This window comes from Pinus tabuliformis, chromosome 7 (genome assembly GCF_031772625.1).
Source record: "Pinus tabuliformis cultivar Carrire ecotype Pingquan chromosome 7, CPIR1, whole genome shotgun sequence".
In the NCBI taxonomy this organism is placed as follows: domain Eukaryota; kingdom Viridiplantae; phylum Streptophyta; class Pinopsida; order Pinales; family Pinaceae; genus Pinus; species Pinus tabuliformis.
Window position 1 is genome coordinate 1,095,915,397 of NC_142293.1, and position 25,879 is coordinate 1,095,941,275.

Consider the following 25,879-nt stretch of genomic DNA (forward strand, 5'->3'; position numbering starts at 1 on the left):
CATAAAAATAATCAAAAACATGCAATAAACAAATGAGAATGGTGGACTAAGCCAAATTAGGAGGTTGAATGAGCCCAAATAATTGTACATTTTTGGGGCTCATCATCACCCCCCTACTGAAAGTGTTGCTCATCCTCTGAGCAACCAAATCTCTCCCCTTGTCTTTGATGGCCCTGGTGACTTCCTTGGCTAATCATCTCGGCCGATTTCTCCTTTGGCTTCCCGCTTTTCAAACTTTCCTGTAGAAACTGTTCGTTGGCTTCTTGTAGAAACAGTCTCTGTCTTCCTGTTAGAAACAGTCTGCTAGCTTCCTGTAGAAACAGTCTGCTAGCTTCAATGAACTGCCCGAGAATAGATATTGCATGCCGAAGCTGGATGAGAATCATTGTTTTTCCATTGGTTAACCTTGATTCATGTTTCTGTTCCTGACATGACAATACTTTCCGACTGTGGCAGCTTTCTTTGCTTCATAAAATGCTTACTGCAATAGCAAATATAATAACAGATTTGTATCCCACAGCCAACCCAAATATAACATTAGTTGCTGCTTCCAGTCCTGCATGAATCGGCAACATCTAGGACAGGGCTGTAAGCATTACTAGTGCAGTATTCAGTGACAAAACCAATAACAAGGCCAGACCACAAACCAATAGCACCACAGAAGAAAAGCTCCCAGTTCTTTACAACCTTCTGGGCACCAAAATTGAAGATAGTGAAGGATGAAGGCAATGCAACTAGGCTTACAGCAACAATGCCAATAGACATCACTACTATGGAGATAATACGTTGCTTTTTCAATGCAGGCTCAATTTCCTTCACAGCCTTGATCTCAAATATGTTAGTTGCAAACAGAGTTGTGATTAAGCAAGCAATGATACCCATTGAACTAATAAGCAAGGGATAACACATGGCAGTAAGATCATGAGAGTTTTCAAATGATGATATGGATGCAACAACCAGAGCTGCACAGGAAGATTCAGTCATAGGACCCAAATAGATCTGATCCCATACCAGCGATATCTCCAACATTGTCACCAACATTATCAGCAATGACAGCTGGGTTGCGTGGATCGTCTTCAGGAATGTTCCTCTCAACCTTGCCAACAAGATCAGCACCTACATCTGCTGCTTTGGTGCAAATACCACCACCTACGCTGCCAAACAGAGCCATGGAAGAACCACCGAGACCATATTTGAAGATGTTGAAATAAGTTTTGCTAACCATTTCATATATTTTTCTCTAAGATGTTCTGCTAATTGTCGTTTATCTCCATCTGAATTCGAATACACTTTGAGTGAATCATGATCATTGCAACAATTTCGGAGAGAAATAAAACAATCATCAAATGAGTTGATGATAGAGAACCAATTAACTGATTGTGCACACTTTAGTTGAGGACGTGGAAAGTGCCGATGAACAGCAGTTCATGAGTTTCAGCCAAGCTGTCTTCAATTTCTCCGTGATTTATGATGAGGTGGAAAAAACATGTGCGCTAGATTTTTCAAACTGCAGTGATACATGTCTTCTTCTCTCCGTTAATTAATTGACATCCTGTTCACTGGAGTTCAACTACCATTAACTGTGTTTTTTTTTTTAATTTTTCACGTGAATGGCCGATCATGCTACGTGATTTTTGCCTTGAGCGCTAGAGAAGACAATCGGTTGAGCCTCGCTAATCCGTGGCTTAATTCCACCATTTCATTCATTCATGCAGTTTCCAAATTAATTTTATGCAATAGAAGAATGGGTTTGTCACATACCTCGAAGTTGAATGGCTGCCGTGAGCTGCTGTGGGCTGTCATTGCTGCATGCATTTGATTTTATGGTTGCATGATGGCTGGGCTGCTAATCCATGGCTGGTTTTCTTGTGCAGGTGTCCTCTGGCCAGATGCATGCAACAAGAATTCATTTCCACGTTCAGATCTGCATCCTGAACCTGCTGCCATTGAATTTTCACAGGACCAGAACTTCTTTTTTTCATTTCTCCCAAACGGAAAACCGGATTGAGCTGAAACTTGGTGGGCATGTTCCTACCATCATGATGCATCTCCCATAGCAAATTCGTGATCAATGGATGCACGGATTTCGAGAAAATTGGAAAATGGCTGAAGATTTCAGAGCTCGATTTCTCGGAAACCGTGCATCGGAATTGGCTGAAACTGCTTGGGTAGGCTACTATCACCCACGTGCATCTCCCCATGAAACAGGTTTTGAAACGGATGCACGGTTATGGAGAAAATGCAAAAATGGCTGATGGTGATGGAGGCTGATTTCTTGGAAACCGTGCACCGGAATTGCATGAAACTGCTCAGGCATGTTGTCATCGACCTTGTACAATCCCCCATAAAATGGTTTGTCAAATGGATGCATGGTTCTCAAGTTATGGCAAAAACAAATTTTGCTCTATGTTTTTTTTGCTTCAAGGCATTTTGCATGTGTTTGCATGGTATGAAAAAATGAATTTTGGCTGTGATGCAGGTATGGAGATGATGGAGGAGGAGTTGGAAGATTGCAGGAGGGCTTCTGAACCTTTGAGGAAGCTATCATGCTCGCCAAACCACATTTTGAAATGCATGCCTAATTTCCCACAATTTCTACAGGAAGATCCTGTAGAAGCACAATGAGAAGCACAAGGAGGTGAAGAAACGATGGATGAAGGCAAGGGATGGACACACAAGTGCTTGCAGGCCTAACCAATAGATTCCCACCATTAGATTCACTTTTGAGATTGAATTTGGCTCGTCCAAAGGTTCTACAGGATGTTTCCTGTAGAAATTCAGAGCATCCTGTAGAAAACACAGTTTTGAGGAAAGAAGCATAATGACATGAAAAGAATGATGGAAAAGGGGTGAGGAGTGGAAACATAGATGAGTGTAGGCCTCATGGACATATTCCCAGCCTTCAGGTCCTCTTTGGAGATCAATTTGGCTTTTTTGTAAGCTTCCTGTAGAAGATACGAAACTTCCTGTAGAAGGCACAAAAACTCCTTTGTCTTTGATTTGAGTGCTCCTCCTATCATGACACGTCCTCCTTTAACCTGCAATGTCATTGCTGCAACATGAAATGGAGATTAGCTTTATTTTTCCTTTTTTCTTTTTCTCTTTTTTTTTTTTTGAAAAACAACTAGGGTGCCTCATGGAGGTTTTCACCCTAATTGCCTGCCTTGGGCGCCTCCAAGGGAGGTTTTCACCCAAAGATCTTTTTCTCTTTTCTCTTTTTCTTTTCAACCCATTGACCACCTCATGGAGGTTTTCAATCAATGAGCCAATCTAAGGTGCCTCCGAGGAGGTTTTCACCTTAGATTTCTATTTTCCTTTTTTCATTTTTTTTCTTTTCCTTTTTTTCTCTTTTTTTCTTTTTTTTTTCTACCCTACCCTACTTGAAAAACAAAATCATTCTCAAGTATAAGAATACTTCCAATGGAGCCATGTGCACATCGAGATTAGAGAAAAAACGATGTGAAGGCTCGAAATGCATGCTCTGATAGGTATCCAGATCTCAGAGACGAGATGATCTGACTTTGAATGGATCAAACATAGATGAGGAAGAGAGTACTGCTGCAACTTAGTGACTTTTTGGAACCATGTCTCAATATAGCTTTGATATCCTTCCTCTTTTTGCTGATCTTTCTCTTGAGTACATGGAGGATTTGATGGTGACCATGAGGAAGCTTTCTCGATCTCTGATTCTGATCTCTTTTCTTCATCAAGTGCAGCCCATGGTTCTTTGATCTCCTCTTTTGAATCTTCTTTTGGTTTTGGTCCTTCAATGCTTTCAAGATGATCTCTTTTTTGCATTACTTTTCCTGAGCTTTGGTGAACATCATTGAGCTCACGAGGAATCATTTGCACATGTTGTGTCTCAGATTTGCAATTGGGTTGAGCTGCTCCATTGCATGGTTTTGGAAATGGAGGTACGGGTAGCTGAGTGGAGGTGTGAAATTGAGATGGAGATGGATAGCATTGTGGTTGGGTAGGCATTTGGGGTTGCCTTGGTGGAGGAGGAGGCGATGGTTGTGGATGAGCAGGTGGTGGAGGAAAATGAGTGGGATGAGAGTTATATTGGGGCCTCCACTCCTGATAAGGTGCATTCCACTGAGGCTGGGGCTGAGCATAAGAGTGAAATGAATGAGCAACTGCTTGGGCATAATATGGATCTGTGAAGGAATAATGAGGAGGTGTGAACCAGGAAGGATGAGCAGGGGGATCCCAAAAAGGCATGAAAGTGGCTTGATAAGGGTCATAATAGGTCTCGGGTATCCCTTGCAGTTCCTGCTGGTAAGATCTAGGTCCATGTGGCCAACTTTGGTTCATATAATAGAGTGATTCAGTGGCTCCCTTGGCTCTTTGATATGCAGCTTTGATTCTGGGCAAGGAAGGGCACTGATCTGTAGGATGGTATTCTTCACAGATGAAACACACTTCGAGGGAGTGCATTGGACATTCGTTCCTAGGATGATTTCTAGTGCACCTAGGACAAAAGATGACCAAAGCCCTCTTGGCTTCCTCTTGCTTCTTTTGGATCCGCAAGGTATCCAGTTGCATGGCAAGAAACTGCCTCATATCACTCTTGAAATCTTGGATCTGATTTTCAAATTCATCTTTGGACAAGATGTTGCCCCCAACATCTCTACTTGTAGCCATTTGCTCCAGAGGAATGTTTTCTTCTTCTTCTCCCCTAGAGGTTCTTTAAATATGCCTTGATGTCCACCCAGGGGTTCTTTATTCACAGCCATCGAAGAAGAACGTTGGCTGTGTGAAGCAGTGGGGGTGTTGTGCAATCATTTTTCTAAGATATCTCTACTCCTACAAGGCATGAAATAGATTGAACTGCAACTAACTATCTTGCGAAATTGAAATGAAAGCAGGAAAGGACTAATCTATTTTTCTCAAATGAAATTGCAAGAATGAAATGCTAGTCTACGCTTGCAGAATTGAAATGCGGAATTGAAAGGCTATTCTAGGGAAGCAGGAAATGCTAATCTATGAAAGCAGGAAATGCTAATCTATGAAAGCAAGAAATGCTAATCTACTTTTGCATAAATGAAATTGCATAATGGAAATGAAATAAACTACTTAGCAGAAGGTTGTAGTAGAAAATAGAAGAATAGCAACAATCACCAATACTCTGCCGCTTCCCCGGCAACGGCGCCAAAAAGATGGTGAGCTCCAGTATTGTAGCAATAATGCTACAACTCCTGGGGCTTCCTGTCTCTTAATTTTATCAACCCGGTAGTTCGTACAAACTTGGAAGCGGCGGTGCTATATGCACAAGTACTAGCTCTTGTCGCAGCTGTCACTTGGTCAGCTGGCACAAGTCCGCTAGGGCTCAAGCCAACTTCTATAGGCTCTCAGAAGAAGCTTGCTAATTGATGGACGAAAGCTAATCTCAAAGGAAAGCTACTTTACTTGACAAAAATGAACTGAAAGCAAATCAAAGCATGTAAACCTAGGAAACCCTAATTTGACTAGTCTAACCTCTACAATGCAAAGAATGTAAATGCAACTTCTACCAATGCCGTCATTACCTCTAATAAGTGAAAATGCATGGATCTAAACTACTTGCATCATGAAAGTTATGTTTTTGTATTTTTCCTTTAAGTGTGTGGAATGATTGTGATCTTGTGCTAACTAGGGTTTGGTTGTGCAGATGGGATGGAGAAGGAAGGAAAGCGTGGGACAGGTTGGGGAGGCTAGGAGAGGTCCCTAGGGATCCTTAGCATCCATCCACAGAGGTTCCTCGCATTCAGATGCTCAGCAACCGAGAGAGTGGCCTCCTACAGGATGCCTGCAGAGGATTCTACAGGATACTCTGTTTTCTACAGGATGTCTACAAATGGCTACAGGATGACCTCCCGTGAGTGTTTGGAGTGATGGAGGAGTAATGGAATGGTAGGGGGAGATGTGTAAAGCAGGAATAAGGCTGGTGACGGCTCAGAAGTTGGAAAATCAGATGAAGGAAGAGTGTATGCAATGGTTTGATGATTGGAAGGATGGAACCAACGAAAGTTGAAGGAGATGGAGCTATGTGGGAAATGAGAGAGTTGGAGGGTAAATGAGTGAGACAGAGGTTAAATAGAACTTGAGGAGGTGATGAAGATGATAGAGATGCCCTGCACAATGCTCATTTAAACGAATCAATGAATTCTTGCAAACAAACCAAGTCCTAGCTAACTTAATCTAATTGTCAATGAAATAAATGAACAACAGCTTTGTTTGGACAGAGAACCATGTACTTCACGTGAGAAAGAGCGTTCCAAAAGATCTAAATGCATAACAAACTCCTACCAATCGATTCTAAGCATAAAAAGCTACGTTACCCATCAAAACCAACTACCATAACAAAGCAAGATCTAAAGAGCAGATTTTTATTTCAAGAACGCAACAAACACATAAAGATACACAAGGGAGGTACTGGGCGCTTGAGATGGGCCCAACCCCAAGAGCTACAACCTCCCATGAAAGATTTAGAGCTGGTGCAAAGCTGGATCCATCTTTATTAATCAAGAAATGAAAGGTACATCAAAACTGTCCATAAGGAGAGCTTGAGAATGAGCTGAAAGAAAAGCTAATCCATGGCCTAAAAATCGAACTACAAGCTAGCTAACTAATGGCTAAAACAAAATGACTAACTAGCTACAAAAATGACTACCAACTAGCTACAAAATGACTACCCACTAGCTAACCAAAATGAGGCCCCAAGCCTTCTTATTTATACAATTTGAGGACCCAACAGTCCTCCTAAAAGTTAGGGACTTGGCTGCCCAAGACTTGGAGTTAACAGCAGTCCAACTTGACTTGCTTGGCTGCCCTTGAGCTGATTGATTCGGTGGCCCTTGAACTCCGAGCTGATGGTGGAGAATTCGAGGTAAGGGCCCATAAATGAGGGGGACACCTTCCTACAAATCCTCTAGCTTGTTCTCCCACGAATTTGGCTGCCAAGTGCTCATTAAGACCTTCAAATTTGTCTCCAAGTTGACCAACAAGGCTACACAAAGCACCCATTAGACTTGTTGGCATAATGACTAACCAAATTCACTCTATTAACATAAAAATAATCAAAAACATGCAATAAACAAATGAGAATGGTGGACTAAGCCAAATTAGGAGGTTGAATGAGCCCAAATAATTGTACATTTTTGGGGCTCATCACCAACCTCTATGGAGTGCAAGGGTGGAGAGGGTGAAGGGAGACCCCTCACTTTTAGGTGCAATGCTAAATCTATCACAATACAATATTCTATGAGATTGGTCTACAAAAATAGTGTTGGAATAATGACTCATCTGTAAATATGTTATTTTGAGTAAGAGATGTATGGAGAAATTTGTGGAGTGATTGATGAGATATTTGCAGAGTGATTGATGAGATATTTGTGGAGTGAATGATGAGACATTTGCAAAGTGATTGATGAGATATTTGTGGAGTGATTTTTGGAGTGATTGAATAAGAGATTTGTGGAGATGACAGATTCCTGAAGACCTCTCTTCATGTATAAATATATGAGTTTGATAATAAAATTTGTTGAGAATTGTGTCATTATTATTGAATGTTTGTATTCTAATAGCCCTGGTTAAAAATCCATGTAAAAAATATATAAGGCCACGATTGATGGGACATGTATTCCAAGTTGAATGGTGGGAAAAACATCCTAGTTGGAGTTCATTTCGGTTATTATGGCTAAGGAAATTGGCAAAGGAAATGAAAAAGGCTTTGGAAAGGCATGAGGCATTTATTGACATTTATTTATGAAAATAATGGAAATTAGAAGAAAAGGAAGGTGAAAGGTCACAAGTTGCGTGTGAGGATGAAATTGAAGGAAAATAATGGAAAATGAAGAAAATAGAGGCCTCATTAATAAAAAGGCTTCTGAGGATCGGTGCGTAGGTTTTTGACAGGTTTTGGTGGAGCTCTCTTCTATTCTCTCTCTCTCTCATAATCTTGGGCACTGAGTTTTCTTCCAGCACTCTTGGAGAGTGTGGCATACTTGGAGTTTTGGAGCATGAAGAAAAAGGAAGAGTGGGAAAGAGCAAGAGGACATCAAGATCAACAGATACAGTGAGTTTTTCTTGCAGGTACCGAGTTACATGTATGTTTTCCTCACTAGTTTGGCATGCATGGCACATACATGTGGTTTCTTGGTTATGATCTTTCATTGGCATGGAGGATGGTTAGGATTGACAGTGGATTGCCTAGCCTTTCCATTTCCTGGATCGTCATCGATATTGTGGATTTATTTTCATTATTTTGTTTTGGTTGGTTCTCATGTTTCCTTAGCTTAGGTTGAGTTATTAGTCCTGGAGCCTTGGTTGGATAAATGCTCTTGAGCCTTGTAACAGCTTGGTTTGATTTACTAGTCTCGTAGCTTTGGTTGGACAAATGCTCTAGATCCCTTTGTGGGTTGAGCTTCTAGTCTTGGAGGCTTGGTTGGACAAACACTCTAGAGCTCGGTAAAATTTATGGGTTGAGTTACTAGTCCTAGAGCCTTGGTTGGAACAAATTCTCTAGAGCCCTCGAAGGCTTGGATAGAGATCAATCTGATGATGGTTTTGATGTGTCCGACTATGAGGTGGAACCATTATTTGATGGGTTAAGGTGGATGGCCTCTGGAAGCCCTGGATGGTTTTGATTAATGTGTTTTATGAGATCCCACATTCATGTTTGGAATATGTCATAGGGATGAATGGCTAAAGAGAGATGTGGCTCAGCCATTCTATGGTTGAGTGGAACGTGGTAATCCCATACCGGGGTGGATTTTGAATCATTAATATGAGGTTATTTCTCCTTGTTATCTCATGAGTATTATACTCAAATATATGTGGATTCTATGGCTATCGTATCCTTGGTATTTCTATTGTTATTATGCTGGTTATGAATATGTATTATGACAGTGGCTATGTATGGCTCCCATTATGTTTTTACATGTATATGAATGAGCAATGTGTATATGACCTAATGGATGAAATGGAAATTGATGTGTTGAGGCATCAATGCTTCTTAGCGATTCTCAGCTAAGTATGAGACCCATATGCTCACATCTATTATTTATACCTGTAGATTACATATTCGTGATATGTTTGGTGAAATACATGTCCTAGCTAGTAGGGGTCCAGTCAAGGTGATCCGGATTTAAATAGGAACGCAAAAAATTACAGAGATAACCATAAACACAGATGCAATGGAAATAATACTTTATTTCATTAATGTAAAATATTGAAATATGCTTACAAACAGAAATGGAAATAAACCAGCTAGGGCGATGGTAGCTTATCTGTGAGAAGACATGTGGCGGCTACATGCCTCTGAAGTGTGTTACAATGAGGCCCGAAGGCCCATTTATTGTTGAGAAACAATGGAAAACCCTAAACATCCAAAAACCTAACCCTAGAAGATGAAACTCCAAACTGTGGGCCTTGTTTGGGTAAATTGGTACATCAACTTCCCAGGGTCGTAACTTTGGCATATGATCTTCGTTTGACGTGCACAATATCTCGTTAGAAAGATCTATCCCAGAACTACCACTTTGGGAAGAGAAACATCAGTCCATGGACCCATGTTGCTCCTAGTTTTCCCAAAAAACATTGTTTAGGGCCTCAAAACGGCTCCAGAAGTTTAGGACCCGAAAAACTACTAAAAATAGTAAATTGTGCTACTATTACGGAAACTGAAAATCTGAAAGAGACAATTGTGGGGGTCCAAGTGGGATAGGCGGGTGGCCACCAACATCCACCTGGATCATTCCTCCCCCCTTATGAAGCAATGGTCCCCATTGCGTTGAGTTGCTCCATCTGCTGAATTTGGTCCCTGGTGAGCTGTTCTGCAATCTCTAATGTGTCCAGTAATGGTGGGAAGCATGGTCGAGGCCGGTACAAATTGAACACTTGGTGCAGGCGAAGGAATGGAGGAATGTTGTGCTCCAAAGCATTGTTTCCCACAACCTTGGTAATGTTGTAAGAACCATGTCGGAGTGGTCTGAGCTTCTGATGGGCTCTTGTAAGGCGTTCTTGTTGCATATGTAACCAAACTTTGTCGCCCACCTGAAACTTGTGTGGTGGCCCTGTGGGTGAGGAGAAATTGTTCCTGTGTTCTTTCATGACCGTATCCCTATGTTGCTATTGCTATGTGGAGGAACCCTTTGCTGCGGTCATGGATGTGGCGACGATCTTCCCCTTACTTTGGGAGCGAACCAGATAGAAAATAAATTTCCTAGTCTGTGAGATGAGCTTGTTGCCTTTCTTGGCAGTGATCAAAGAGGTGGCAGTAGTTGGGGCTACCTCTGGTATCCTATATAATGAATTACCCAAAGAAATAATAACAGTGTGAGGCCTTGACTCATACACATCATGTCGCCTCCACAAGTATGATTGGCCTAATAATACATCACAAACATCCAGAGATGTAACATCACACAATACCTCATTTGTGAAGGGCTTGATGCTATAGGGAAGGAAACACTGCTAGTAGACTCGGAGATCTCGTCCTTGGTGAAGCCACCTGATACTGTACAGCTACAGTTGTGGTGTAGTTGGTAGGCCCAACCACTTCACGGCCTCTACTCAAATGAGGTTCTTTTGGTTGCCACTGTCGACAATGAATTGCAGCGGCGAACCCTTCACCCACATCTGTGAGTGGAAAAGACGCTCCCCCTCCTCTGGATATTCGGACTCACTCTTCTGGATCTTGGTGGTGGCAACAGTGGTGCTGGGCTCCGCATCAATGATCTGCTTCCCTTTTCCATTCCCCTTGTCAGGTTCTGACTCAAGGTCGGAACATGCATCTAATTCGGAAGCCTTCAACTCGACCACCAGTTACTGCTTGGTCCGACACTCACTTGTGTTATGAGTGGGACTCTTGCGGAACTCACACCATTTTCTGTTGAAAATAGCAACAAGAAATGCCAAATATAGAAGTGCTAAATTTAATGCTGCTATAAATAGAATTTTGGGATACCTTCCTATTTTAGTTAGTCCCTGAACTAAAATAGAGAAGTAAAAATTCGAATTTGATCTTAGCAGTTGTTTGTAAAATAATTAATTAATTCACCATGAGTTAATTAGTTGTAGAAAATCAAACATGAATTCTATGTGGGGACATGAAACAGTTTCTCCATTAATTGAGGAATTTATCCATCATTTAAAGAGATAAGGATGAGTTGTAATTAGTTGGCTCAGTTAACTGAGTCAAGTCCAGTTAGATTAATTCAAACAGTGTGTTGAATTAATTGTGAGTTCAGTTAGTTAATGCATGCATGCATGTAACTGCTGCACTTCAGATAACTAAATATTCTCTCATAAATAACTCATGCATGTCAGTTCAAACAAAGACCCAATTGAGATCAGATGGAGGGACAATGTACTATCGGTTGTAGGAATATTCCATTATGAATATCTCTTGCATGCATAAGGAATTCATTCCTTGGATATTGCGTAGTTACTTCTTCAGCTTAGTGAGTGTGATGAGGCCAATTCACACATGTGACATCATTGGACCCTAAGAAAAACTACGCAAGGAAATAGGAGGCTTGGAGGGCTAAGGGAAGGCATATCTTGTGTCTACTCAGTCTATGAGTTGTATTGTTGCTTGATTGCAGAGAGAGCGGATAGCTTGTGAGCTGATTCTTTTTGTAACTTGAACATATTTCCACTTGTATTATAATACAGAGATTGGGGTTTTAGGTTGAGGCTTTCCCCGAGTTATTTCTTCTATGTTATGTGTGATTGATTTCTCATTCTTAGATATATGTGTTCTCATTGATGTTGCTCATATTCGATTAAGCTTCCGCAAATTTTGTTGTAGAAGTAGATCTTGTATTTTTCTTTAGTATATTGCATAATCTGATGATCTACAGTGGGAATTTCTACATGGTATTGGAGCAAAGGTGATCAAGCAAAGAATAGTATACAAGAAGGGAGAAGTTCGAAGGTTGAAGTTCCTAAATATAGAAATCTAGTTCTTATCACATCTCGATTTCACCAATGGCGTTCAACGGTGTAAGACTCAAGTATGCCCTTGATGGCAGCTTGAATTATATAGCCTGGAAGGATCGCATGGAAGTAGTATTAGAGGATAACGGTCTAAAGGACTTCATTGATCAAGAAGTCCCCAAGCCGATTGATGCAAAAAAAATTGGTGGAATGGAAGAAATGTGTGGCTAGAGCAAGGAGAATCCTCCTAGAGGGAGTTCGAGACCACATTGTCTTGAACCTCCATGGGAAGGAGACACTGTTTTCGATGTGGAAAGCATTTAAAGATCTATATCAAAACAGTAGCGATCAAAGGAAGCTGGCGCTGAAAGACAAGCTTTGGAAAATCAAGTGTGAAAAGGGCAACATGATCTCTACATATCTGAACAAGCTCACCACCTGCAGGGATGAGCTTGGAGTGTAGGGATCACGACTGTTGATGATGACATGGTGAGTCTTGCACTCCTCGGTCTTCCTAAGAGCTGGCATAGCTACCAAGACTCCATTAATGGAAGAAAAAAACTGCCAGATTGGCAACGACTTTGGTCGGATCTGATGCAGGAGGAGATAAGAAGAAGCACCAGAGATAGATCCTCATCAAAGAAATATGATGAGGAAAATATAGCCTTAGCGAGTAAGGCGAGGAAAGGGAAAGGGAAGGCATCCCATCCCAAATTTGTTTCTTCCCATGGTGGGAAGAAGTTTGACAAATCGAAAGTGTGATGCTTTCATTGTCATGAAGTGGGCCATTATGCTACGAATTGTCCACAAAAGAAATCCAAGAAGGGATCCTCAAAGGGATCTAATGGTGAGGCACTGGCCTCACAGTTTGAGCTGGATTTCTCTATTATCGCATGCACGGTTTCATCCATGGTGGGATGTGTGTGGTACCTGGACAGTGGAGCTTCATTCCACATGTCAGGTGACAAGAATCTTTTTAGTGCCTTGGAGGAGAAGGATCTCTAGATGCGGATCGAGATGGGTGATGATGGAAAGAACCGTGTCCCAGGTTAAGGTATGGTTGTGTTTCAGAGGGAGAATGGTGCTCCCCTCACCCTGACTGATGTAAAGTATGTACCAGGTCTGAAGAAGAATCTTGTTTTTGTCGCTATGCTAGAAGATAAAGGCTATGATGTAGTCTTTAGTAAAGGAAAGGTATTCCTGAGGCATATCGGTACTGGACAGACCAAGCGAATTGGGATTCGAGTAAAGAATCTCTACAAGCTGGAGGTATGTTGTTGGGAAAAGTATCCAATATGGAATGACCCTATCCCACTCTAAGGGTGATAGTACCTCAGCAACAATAAAAGCAAAGCTATTCGAGATTACTTCTTTATGAGATGTAAGAGAGGGGAGAAAGAGATCCACTAACCGTTGTCTTCCGCTAATGATTGATCCAATATTCTCTCTTTGCTGCTTGCTCCTAGCTCCTTGCTCTTTCACTAGCCCAGCTACACCAAGATCCTGCAAAATGGCAAGAGAGGGAAACTACAAGAAGCATACATTCATAATTGATTCAAGGATTAGAATAAATCAAATACACAAGTATAAAAATACACTATTGAGACACATGCATATAGAAGAACCTCAAATGCTTTATTAATGGAAGAAGTAAAGTTCAGGAAGTGATACAACCATAAAAGACCCAATCCAGCATCACCTCCTAGCAGAAAGAAATCTCCTCTTCACCTCCTTCAAGCAAATTACCCAATAGTTCTATACTCAAACCAACAGCACTTCCTTACATTCACAAGATTCCAGCCTCCTTAGACCTCATGAGAGAGCTCTATATATAGGAGTTTTGGAGAAAGGATGAGTCAGCTTGTAGCTGGCATGAAGCTGACTAGTGTCCTCTCCCACTTCAGTTATTCTTCAGTTCTTGAGTCCACTTGGAGGTTCTTGCTTCCACTTGGAGATCTAGACCCTCTTACTCATCACAAGTCGAATTCCCTGATCCAAGTGTCATTTTGGAAGCTTCCTGGGCATTGACACCTTGAGGAATGACTGTGCCACATGTCCCAACTCGCCCAGCGCAGGTAGCCTTCCTTGCAGTTGACATTCAGCGCAGGTAGACAGTGTAGCTCTTGACATCCAGCGCAGATGCTCAGTGGAGCAGTTGACATGATCCAGAATTAGCCTGTTTTTGAGTGTTTTCAGGTGGAGAACTGATATTTAGTGCTGTGGTTTGCTGACCTTGTTCCTCTAGGGGTAGGAACAACATTTTTAGGGACTTTGGATCCCTTAGATTATTGACATTTCATGCTTCATGCTGTAAGGCACAAAAATGTCTATAACAGTTGCCCCCTAAAGTATGAGGTCGTTTATCGGGTGAAATGCTTTATCAGGAGGATCCGAAGTTCATTCAATCGCTGAGAGGTGACCTGTAATAAAATACAATACAATACATTATTTTTCATTCTGCTTTCATGATCTAGCTGAGGCGGGCATTCCCATGCTCAGCTTTATAAATTCATTTTAGTACATAGAACAGACGATCGTCTGATGGTAGACTGATAATTCTCTGCTGAAATTATCATCCTTTGAGTAGGATGATCATCTGCTGCAATGATGTACATATCAAATGTCTTTATATTTCCTGAATATATATCACAGCCCGGATGGATGAAACTAGATCCGGGGCCTTCAAACTCGTTCGATCTTCACTCTAAGTACAAGTCGATCCATGTGAGAATTGCGCTGAAGTCGAACATGGAAAGACATCGCTTGATTACCGGTCAATAATGTAAACCGTTAGCAAGCGCGAGAGGAATCACCGATAATGATAATGACCCTCAAGGTACTGCAGTACAATTCACGTGGTGTGAATAAAGGACTTGGCGTCGAACACCACGCAAAATCTTCTGGTCGAAGGTCATTGATGTATACCTGTCGCCGGAAGTGAGAAACTTGCCATTGAGGCATGCAAGCTTCAAAGTACTGAGGGGGGTGTTCCTAGATCAACTTCTTGGATAATGAGCTGAAGTCGACAAGAAGCGATCCGTCAAAGGAGGGCCTTAATGAATCCCACATCAGTGACACGGAACGGAGCTAATGATTTTAATGGAGGTGAAAACAATCTGTGAAATATGATTCAGGGTGGCGATCATGGGTGGATGAAGGATAATGTATGGCAGTGGATGGGACACGGTTGACTCTTTCTGAATGACATCTCTTGAACATATAACGACACTGATGCGATGGATCGGTAGCATTACCCCAAATGTGGATGGTTTGGCGAAGACCATGGTGATGAGACCGGTGAATGAAACAACCCAACCCGATGTGATACGGAGGAAAAGTGTCATGTTCAAGAGCGACTTGCTACCATTAAAGCTTTGAGGTTCTCCCAATTTTTCCCCAGTCATTTCTGACCAGTACCTCTTTATTTTTGTCAAGCTTGAGGAGGATAACATATGCTTGTTCTATAACCTACCCTTCGGGCAAGCCCATCGCTATGTTTTAACGAGCCTAGCGATAGGGAAACTCGTTCTCGTCTAAAGACAAGTTTGTCGCTATTTAATCATTTTAACGAGTCTAACGACAAGGAAAACTCGGTCCTTTTCATTTTTAGAGAGTCTGAAAAGGTACAGAAAGTTAACTCCAAAATTCCTTTTTCGTCATCTAATCCCTTAAGTCCGAAAAAGTATAAAACAATACAGAAGGGATTAGTTTTCGATAACTTTAACGAGCCGAATAAAACAAGCGCTCGACCTTTTTGTGTAATAATCCCTCAGGTCCAAAATGATTAAAAGCTAGAGGAGGGATAGCTCTTCCGGTCCTTTTAACGAGCTGGAAGGCCAAAGCTCGGCAAACTTTTCATATTTTACGAGTCAGTTGAAAAGAGCTCAAAGAAGACTCGTCTTTTGAGGAACGAGTGATAAACAGGGATAGCAGCAGATTCCAGGTACAGGTTGGAATTTTCCAATCACGGCAGTGTCACAAGGATGGCTAAGTGAAATCACTCTTCGCAGCTGTTCCTCAAAATGGGTAAACAATCATATGGGGTGAACGATCGGCCAAATGGAATGGAGGTGGCAGGTGCAAACACGACCAAGGCTTTTTATGGCTAATAAATTTACGATCATAATGGTTATTTACCGGAATAGGTTCATTTTTTAATGAGCTTAAACTCTGGAGGAAACTCTTTCTCAATCTTATGTTTATTTTTTTTAACGAGCATGAACTATGTATTAAAACTGCTTGGATCTCGCTTTTCTATTTTTTAACGAGCATAAATTCCGCGGTAAAACTGCTCGATTATATGGTCAAATTTTGATTTTTTACCATCACTAGCTTTTCTCTTTTCAAGTATAGTACTGCATTTTCAATTGCTGCAACAAACTTTGTTAGAAATGAATAATATTTGCATGAAAATGAGATTATAACCCTAATATTTTACTTTGAACTACGTAAAAAGCCATTAAAAGGTGTTTTTACCTCTCATTTACCATTTCATTTGCATTTGGTTTGTTGGAGCTCTGGAGGTGCCTCTTCCCCCTTGATTTTCACCAGCTGATTCCGGGAGATTCTGCGGACGATTTTCGGCGCCGTCTGGACCAGGTAGGAGCTAAACCCTAGCTCTTTCTTTTCATGGTTTCATTTTCCAGTTTTAGGCCTGTTTTTCAGTGTTTCTGAGCCCCAGGGGTTTTGCAAAAACGCCCTAACTTCAGCGCAGGTTCCCCTTTCGAAACCTGCGCTGAATGTCAAGTTGCCTTAAGGCAGCCTAACCTTCAGCGCAGGAGGGACACTCTCTGCCTGCGCTGGGCTCAGAAAACTGAGTTTTCAGGTCATTTTTTGATGATTTTTCGCCAGTTTTTCATCAAAACTAGGAACTTACTCCTTCTTTGTTTGCTTTGCAGGGAACTTTGAACAACACGTCCCTTACATGGCAAGAACGAGAACATGAAGAGGAGGACATGATTTCCCTCCATGACCCGGTCACGGTGAATGCGCTGTGGAACTGTGGCCTGCTGAAGTTCTTCCGTATCTCTAGCATGAGAGCACAGATTTCTTTGCTGCAGTATATGCTTGATGCTTGGGATCCTGTTAACCAAGTATTCCAGATTAGGGGAAAGTCCATCCCCTTGACCATAGAGGACATGTACTTCTTGACTGGGTTGTCAAGACGAGGTGCCCCCATTTCCTTGTCAGGTACGGCCCGGGGGACTGATTCCACCAGAGATTATGTCGCCAGTATTGCAGGGAAGGTTCTCAGTCGAGCAGAGACGGAAAGATTGTTATCCGTGAGATTACTGACAGGTCTCTCAGGTCCATTCTGTATACCATTGGTAGGATGGCCGGTAGCGCAGCTCTACATGTTGCCAACAGATCTTATATGCAGCACGCCTTGGAGTGTCTCCAACCGAAAGTATTCAACTGGTGTGATGCAGTACTTGTTCAGATGAAAAGTCAATTGACCAAGGTAAAGGACGGGAAGCTGAAGAACTTTGGTTTTGGTTCTATTCTGACTGCCTTCGCCTTGGAGAAAATCCCACTGATGCAGCCTCAGTACATCATACCCGACCTGCCTTCTCCGACCGAGCCACGCATGCAGAGGTGGGTTGATCACATGTCTAGGCATGCTGGTCAACCTCAGATTACTTTTCCTGAGGCCTTCTTCAGGTGGTTCGAGCGCCAGGAGATGGCGTTTTCCGAGTATCCATATGTAGGTATGGATTTCCGAGGTGATCCGGATTTGGTGCTACCGGATGGCGAACAGTGGGGCGCCATTGGTAAACTCTTTGACCATATTACTGTTTATTGTTCTTATTTATAATGTTGTTTTGCTTTATTCTATCAAGACTTTTAATTGTACTCTTGGGTGCATGCAGATATTGGTCCTGTTCGTCCAGTAGTTCGTCCGAGACCGCCAGTTGTTGCCCCGGCAGTGGAGCCTGCTAGGAGAGCTGTTATTCGCGACCTTGACGATACTGAGACCCTTACAGCTATGCAGGAGCAGGTTGAGAGCCTTACTCTCGGCATTCCCGATGTGAGGATTGATGAGTTACCTTTACAGCTGCAGCGACATACTACTGGTGTACCTAGACGATGGACTCGTCTCTTGCGCATGATTGCACAGGCCGTGACGTGCTATCATGAGCACCACTAGGCTAGGGTGCCCCCTAGCATCTTTTTGAGTTTCAGGTCATATGACCAATTTTGTCTTGGTTACAAAACATTATGTATGAACTATATAAACAGCTTATATATTTTGATTTTCGAGTTTTATTCTGTTTGAGTTATATGATCCATATGTACAATCTTTGATGATGTGTCCTTTTTATAAATGTTGCAAATGTCTATCTAACACATAGTTTGCTAATGAGTCGGTTAATGTGTTTAAGTTTCTCGAAATATGTTGATATTGAATTGAATCAAATCATCTTTCCAAGATCTTAACCCTTAGGAACATGCGATAAATAGCTGGATTGCGAACAGAATATATACCATTGAGTTGTAGTATTACGAGCTGTGAGCCTAGCCTGACAATTAGTCGGCGTATGCCACGTGTGATGGCATCAGAGAGTAGTTCTATCAACGCGCTATACTCAGCGATGTTATTCGTTGATTGCCCAATACATACACCTCTGAAACTTACTAACTCGCCGCTTGGATCAAAAATGGCCCAGGCTGCGGAGGATAGGTTCCGCGAACTACGACTCGCTCCGTCGGCATATCCAACACATGTCTCCAGAAGGTTCGACATCTGCAACAAATGGAAAAGGTGGATCACTCGACCAGAACAAATGCTTTAGCGAAAACAAAATACAACAAAAGCATGCAGGTTACTATTCAAGCATAGTAACGCTTGAGGTACAGCCCGTTGCGGGGCTGCGCCAGTGGAATTCCATCGTAATCCATTAACTCGTAGGCTCCTTTTGTTAACACCCTTTTAACAATATAGGGGCCCATCCATAAGGACTTGAATTTACCTGCTCCCAACTTATCGGATTCTTGGTCATAAAGCAAGACTAAATCACCTTCTAAGAAGATACGGGGTTTGACATTTTTATCAAACTGAGCCTTGACTCGTCTCTTATGGGCTTCGTTAGCCAAAGCGGCATCACGACGGGTTTCATCCAACTATATTAATTCCAAGAAACAAGCCTCTTCTTCTGAAGTTCCGGGGAGAAGATCGATTGCGAGTTTAAGCGACGAAATTTTGCACTGGATTGGCAAGACTGCTTCCAGGCCATACACCAGTTGAAAAGGTGTGAACCCGGTTGCGTTCTTTACCGATGTTCAGTAAGCCCACAAGGCTGAGTACAGGATTAGGTGCCACCTTCTTTTATGAACCCCGATCATCCTTTGCAACATACGCTTCAGGACCTTGTTGATTGCCTCAACTTGTCCGTTGGCTTGCGGATAATATGGGGTAGAGCTGTCGTGACATAGCCCTAGCTTGGCAGCTAATTCGACCATCATGTGATTGCGAAAATGCGACCCATGATCTGTAACTATAGCCTGTGGTACGCCGAACCTGGCGACTACATGATTGAAAAATAAAAGGGCAGTTGTTTCACCAGTGTTATCCAATGTAGGCATCGCCTCGGCCCATTTGGTAAAATAGTCAACAGCGACTATAATATACCCATGCCCCCCGGTCGAGGTGGGGTTACATTGCATGAAATCGATGCCCCACTTGGCGAAGGGCCCAACAGCAACTATCGGCTGTAAAGGTGCGGGTGGTCGTCTGGTTTTGCTATCAAAAATTTGACAAGCATGGCAACTTCTGACTGCGGTTATGCAATCTTTGAACATGGTTGGCCAGAAGTATCCTGCTCGTAAGATTTTTTGTGTTGTCGCATATCCAGATTGATGCCCCCCACACGCGCCTGAATGACATTCATTCAGGGATTTTTCGGCCTCCTCATGGGTAAGGCACCTCCTCAGAACTGTATCGACACCACGACGGTAAAGTGTATCACCGACGATCATGTAGTCTTTTGCTTGGTATCGTATACGTTTTTGTTCGGAGCGAGAGTTGTTAGGCCTGAACTTTTGGGTTTGGAGATAAACTATGATATCTCCATACCACTCATCACTTACAGATATCATAAACAAACTTTCATCCACGATTGACTCTTCCGATGTTTCATCGTTGGACGACGATGGGAGATCACACAATAATTCTGCGAAAACTAGAGCTTTCTTTGATTTGGATTTCACAAATTCCAGATCAAACTCTTGAAGGATCGCTATCCATTTTGAATATTTGCCCCCCAGCAACTGTCGTGACAGTATATAAGTCATGGGGTTGCAATCTGACAAGATGGTAGTTTTCTGAAAGAGGACATAATGTCGAAACCTTTGAATCGCTTGAATAGCTGCAAGCGCTAGTTTTTCAACATAAGAATATTTACTTTCTGTATTGTTTAAGTTTTTACTTAAATAATAGATAGGATGTTCAATTCCATCGACTTCTTGAACTAAAACCATCGCAATGGTCGTATCCGCTACAGCCATATACAGGTTAAAATCTCTTTGATAGTCCGGGGCGTACATTAAGGATGCTTTTACTAGACAATCTTTCAGAGCATCAAAGGAAGCTTGCGCCACCTGGTCCCAGACAAAAGGTACATCCTTTTTCAAAAGACGAGTATAACCCTTAGCAAGTTTTGCGTAATTTGGAATGAACCTCCTTAGAAAGTTTGCTTTCCCTTGGAGTTTCTGAATCTGAAGCAAATTTGAAGGTGGAGGCAAATTAATGATTGCCTGAACCTTGCAGGGGTCAAGACGAATCCCATCCTTAGAGACTACAAAGCCAAGTAAGCAACCAGAACCAACGCAAAACACACATTTGTGTGGATTGAGTCTTATCTTGTAGTGTCGGCAACGTAGAAATATCGCTCTTAAATGCTGCGGATGATCAGTCCGCTTTCGCGAATGAGCTGGAAGATCGTCGAGATAAGGTTGAACAATGTTCTTGATGTCATGGAAGGCATAATTCATCGCCCTCTGAAACGTCGCCCCTGCGTTCTTTAAACCAAAGGGTAATTTTCGATAAGCGAATGTGCCCCACGGACAAATAAATGCAGTCTTTGACTGGTCCTGTGGGCGGATATTTATTTGATTATACCCCGAAAATCCATCCATAAATGAAAAGATTTCACATCCGGCGCATTCATCAATTATCTGGTCGATGAAGGGTGTAGGGTAGTTGTCCTTCGGACAAGCTTGGTTTACATCCCTATAATCGACACACACTCTAATCGTCCCTTGTTTCTTCATAACAGGGACTATATTCGATACCCAATCGGTTAGAGGAACTGGGTAGATGAATCCAGCATGGAGGAGTTTTTCAACTTCCGCCTTAATGGCAGCGGCTTTCTTGGGGTGTACCTGTCGAAGCCGTTGTCTTACTGGTTTGACATCAGGATACAATTTAATTTCATGTTCAACGATACTCGAGTCAATGCCTGGCATTTCATCATATGACCAAGCAAAGACATCTCTAAATTCGCGAAAACGAGCGTTATATATTTCCAGTTCTGAAGGGGAACAACCTTTGCCGACATAAATATTCTCTACAACATCTGTTTTAGTCGAGATATTTATGGCTATAGTCTCTTCAATATTGGATAGGTTTCGCTCGGAATCCACCGTGTTTACAGTATTTGTTAGGAATTCAAAAACTGAAGGGTGATAAAGGTCACTTTGAGTATCTTCTTCGTATTCCGGAAGAAGGGAACGATGGTGGTGATCATTCCATGGTGCCCCCTCAATCATCATTGATTGTAAGATTCCTTCATCAGTCCCATGTACTTTCGACCAAGGATCTAATGGGGTTCCATATTCTCTAGACCTATCTACCCAAACGCTTGACGAGCGTTGATTTGGGTTCGCCTCCCATGCTTGAAACATTGATTGCTACAATATTTCTAAAGGGCTTGGGGGAAAAACCATTGAATGATCCATGTTGACCTTCGTGGAAGATATCATGTTGCAGGTTGCTACAAACGGTACATTTCCTATATAAATAGGGGGTGGTAGCGCGAAAGTTCCCATCAATGTGGGGTCTTTCAATAATCCTACTCCGATATCTTGAATTGAATGGTTGCTCTCATGGATCATGGGAATGCTTCCTGTAACTTGTGAACCATTAGGGAGGAAATTCTGTTGGTCGACGATCGTAATCCCTCCTTCAAACGGGAATGCGATCTTCCTAAAATAAGTCGACACAACAGCTGCCATGGCATAAATCCATGGTCTACCCAGTAGGATGTTATAGTCAAGATTTCCATCAATGACCTCAACATCAATTTCTACTGTTTTTCCTCCCAGTTCAACTTTCAAGTTATTAAGGATACCATATGGGGTATAAGTCCTTCCGTCGAAAGCTTTTAATGTTGTCGATGATCGCGACAAGGTTGGAGATCCTAAAGTTTTCCAGCAACTCATTGACATAATACATGTCGATGCTCCCTCATCAATTATTGTTCTGTGAACAGTTTTGTTGAGGGCTTTCACTTGAATAAGGAAAGCTAATTGAGCTGGTAACTGAGGATCGTATCCTTTGTGGTCAAAGGATACTAGATTGGAATCCTTGGGATCAACCCCACCAATTGCTGATAACAACGCTTGCCTTTGGGTTGGACAATTTTGTAGTACTTCAAGAGTCGACATAGCGGATGGCGATTGGGCCAAATCTTCCACTATATTATAATGCTGCGCCACTCTGGCGCGAGGATTAAATGTCGACTTGTGTACTACACCCTTTGGCGGTTTTATTGTTAATTCAGGGATGATGGGTGGTACAACTTCTGTCGAAGTTGTTGTCGAACTACTTGGTTGATCTTTACCTTTTTCGTTCGACAGCTGAGGATTCCCATAATCTTTGTTCCTTGTCGAAATCAAAGCATCATTCTGCTGTTTTGAAACCGACAACATAAGGACTTGCGACAGGGAAGCATTTCCACTATCAACCAGATTTTGACCTGGGTTGGGAAATGGATCATTTAACATAGCTGAGGTTTGGGAACTTTTAAAGAACCTCTTTAACTCAGCTTTGAATGGGCAATTCTTTGTGCTATGATCCTTATCATCACATATTAGACATGGATAATTTTGTTTCCCTTTCCCAGGAGGGTTTGAAGAATTTTTCCCAGGGGATGACTCACCCTGTTTCTTCTTCTTCCCTTTGTTTTGCTTTTTCTTGCTTCCTGGTTGATTGGTTTCTTTGCCTTTATCTTCTGATACGGCATTTACTTCCGAAGCAAGAATTTCTTCTTTTGCATTTTGATCCGAATTCTTACGGGCTTTCTTTGACGAAGCCTTTATCGATTTCGTGTTTGCCGTGCCAATCACGCCGTCACCGGCATGAGAGTCACTATTTGATTTAGGAGGAGGAGGAATTGAAAACTCTGGTCTAGGGGCGTCAGGTATCTTGTCGTAGAGTGTGCCGGACTGAGTATAAACTAAGTCCAAATACTGTGCACGAGCAATTACTTGCTCCTCTGTTACGACTCCCCCCTTGGCCACATCTTCCGTAATAGCCGGAAGTAACGACTTTATAAACCATTCAGCTAATAGCTGATTGGGAACGTATGTTTTCACCATCCTACGACGACGACGCCACTCATGTATATGATCGGATATATGGGTGGCAGTTGTCTGCTTGAAGTTGGTTAATATTTCTGTTCCCTTTTCATACCTTATCGGTAATTGAAAATGGGTTAAGAAAGTCGTGGCTAGGGAACTAAAATTGTCGAAAGAGGCTCTTGGCAATTCAATATACCATTTAGCCGCTGGACCTGTCAATGTCCTCTGAAAAAGGCGAAGCCTTATCGAATCTTCGTTTAGGGTGTTCGACGAACACCACAGATGAAAAGTCATCACGTGATTCGATGGGTCTTCACCTGGATTTCCATTGAATTTAGGAATGTCAGATGGAAGTTTATGAGGAATCGCTGGCCACCAAGGGGCATAAGCAATCGGATCGTTTGTTAACCGGTGTAAATCGGGTAACTCTAAAGTCGCCACGAATGGTAACTGTTGATTCAGGTTAGGCGAAGCATAACCAGGGTACAATGGAATCGCTTGAGCAGTGGGCCTTTGCATACCAGCATAATGTAATTGATGTTGGTATGACTGATACGGTTGGTGGACTTGACCACTGTAAAGTGGTTGGTTTTGACCGTTTTGGATATACGGTTGTCCACTATTCGCAAAGATCTGCTGCTCAGAACCTTGGTACACCTGCTGGAATTGCGGTTGTTGGTATTGCACAAGCCATGGTTGTGACGCCATGTTTTGTTGTGCTATGCTAACCGTTGGACCAAGGTGTGGGGTAATTGTACCCGTTTGGACCTGTGTCGCCCCACCAATTGGCGATTGTGGTTGTGACCCATGATCAAGTGGCTGTTGCATTACAACCTGAGAAATCTGAGGTTGGCATGCAACAGGTATCGCTTGAACTTGTGACACTGTTACAATAGCCGGTGTGGTTGGGATGTTCGTCATAGGTACACACTGTTGCATAGAATATACAACCCTTGGTTGTTGAGGTAGCATAGGTACCCAACTACTTGATGCAATTCCAGTATAACCTGAATACTGTTGCGAACTCACGTATGGGTACCCTCCCGGAGGGGGTAATGAAAGGGCATATTGCCCCCCATACGGTATCAATCCCGAACTCAAGGGGATTGATTGCCCAGATTGACCTCCAAATGGATCAATTTGGCGAGTTTCAACATAAGAGTTGCCGGGTATTACTCCGGATGAACAAACTGGAACAGACCATACTGTCGAAATAGTCCCTTGGTGGACTCCTTCTAGCTGTTGTGAGCTAGTTGGGACAGCTGGTATGCCGGCAAACATCGTCGGAGTGACGGCAGGGACTTCTGCTGTCGCTGTGTCATTTGACACAGTCCTAGATGATGACGGTTGTTCAGACATCTTAAGTCTATCCAATAGATTGCCTAGCGATTCTACAGGAACTTCCACTTGTGGTGGATTAACCTCTGATGAAGGAAAGAGAGTGACCCCGACTCCAAAATGAGTTGGAGTACTTGCTTGCGGATCCTCTGCAATTTCCTCTATCGCAATCAAACCCGGTGGAAGAGGAAGACCGTCAGGTCCGTAAAATATTTCTGGTGCCGAAGAAGTGGTTGCTTCGACAGCGACAGTTGTTTGAGGAACAAAACTCTCTGGACCGGTTACAGATGGAACTGGTTCAGTTATACAAGTATTTTCCCCCAGACTAGGATCAGTATTACTGTCCTTCTGTGGCTGTTGAACTTCTTCTATAGAGGCAGGGTTTCCAGAAATGTTAGGAGTAACCGGAACCTCAGATGCAGCTGGAACACTCGTTCTAACTTTTATAGGAGATTTTGAACCGGTTAAACGAGTTCGCTTTGTCCGTACTGTTTTCGATTCCGGAGACAAAGACGGTTGACTCGTAAGCCTCCGCGAACGACGGGGTTTCAATTGACTTTCTTCCACGATTGCGGATTACTCGATCAACCAAAATATTAAAAGGGGAAATTTGTGTTTCCGAATTGAATGAATTTTATTAGACGCTTTTAGACACAACTTGCTTTTTCACTTTTTAAGAGTCGAGAAAAAGCTAAAGATGACTCTAGTCTCCTTCGATGTATTAACGAGCCCGAAGTGAAAAATGCTCGGATGGAATTTTTCAGTTATAGAGTTTGAAAAAGGCCAAAAGAAACTGCTCTGGAGATCTAGGCAGAGGGTGTGCCAAACCTTTCGCAAAACCACAGAATACGTTTTACGGTACGGGTGGTCGATCTTCGTGAATGTTGTGTTCACTGCATTGCGATCAGTAGGGCGGCCGACACGGCTTCCTATGGATAAAAGATATATGCCTATAGGGGTCTCCCAATATATACGCGACGGTACGTGGGAGCACAAGTCCGTATTAGTGCCACCGACTCTCAGGAGGAATCACCCACCT

At 42.5% G+C, this 25,879-nt stretch overlaps 1 pseudogene; it reads right to left on the minus strand.

The window, feature by feature from the left end:
* Window positions 1-537: 537 nt before the first annotated feature.
* Window positions 538-25,879, minus strand: part of LOC149251373 (pyrophosphate-energized vacuolar membrane proton pump 1 pseudogene) — a 72,703-nt pseudogene continuing 47,361 nt past the window's right edge.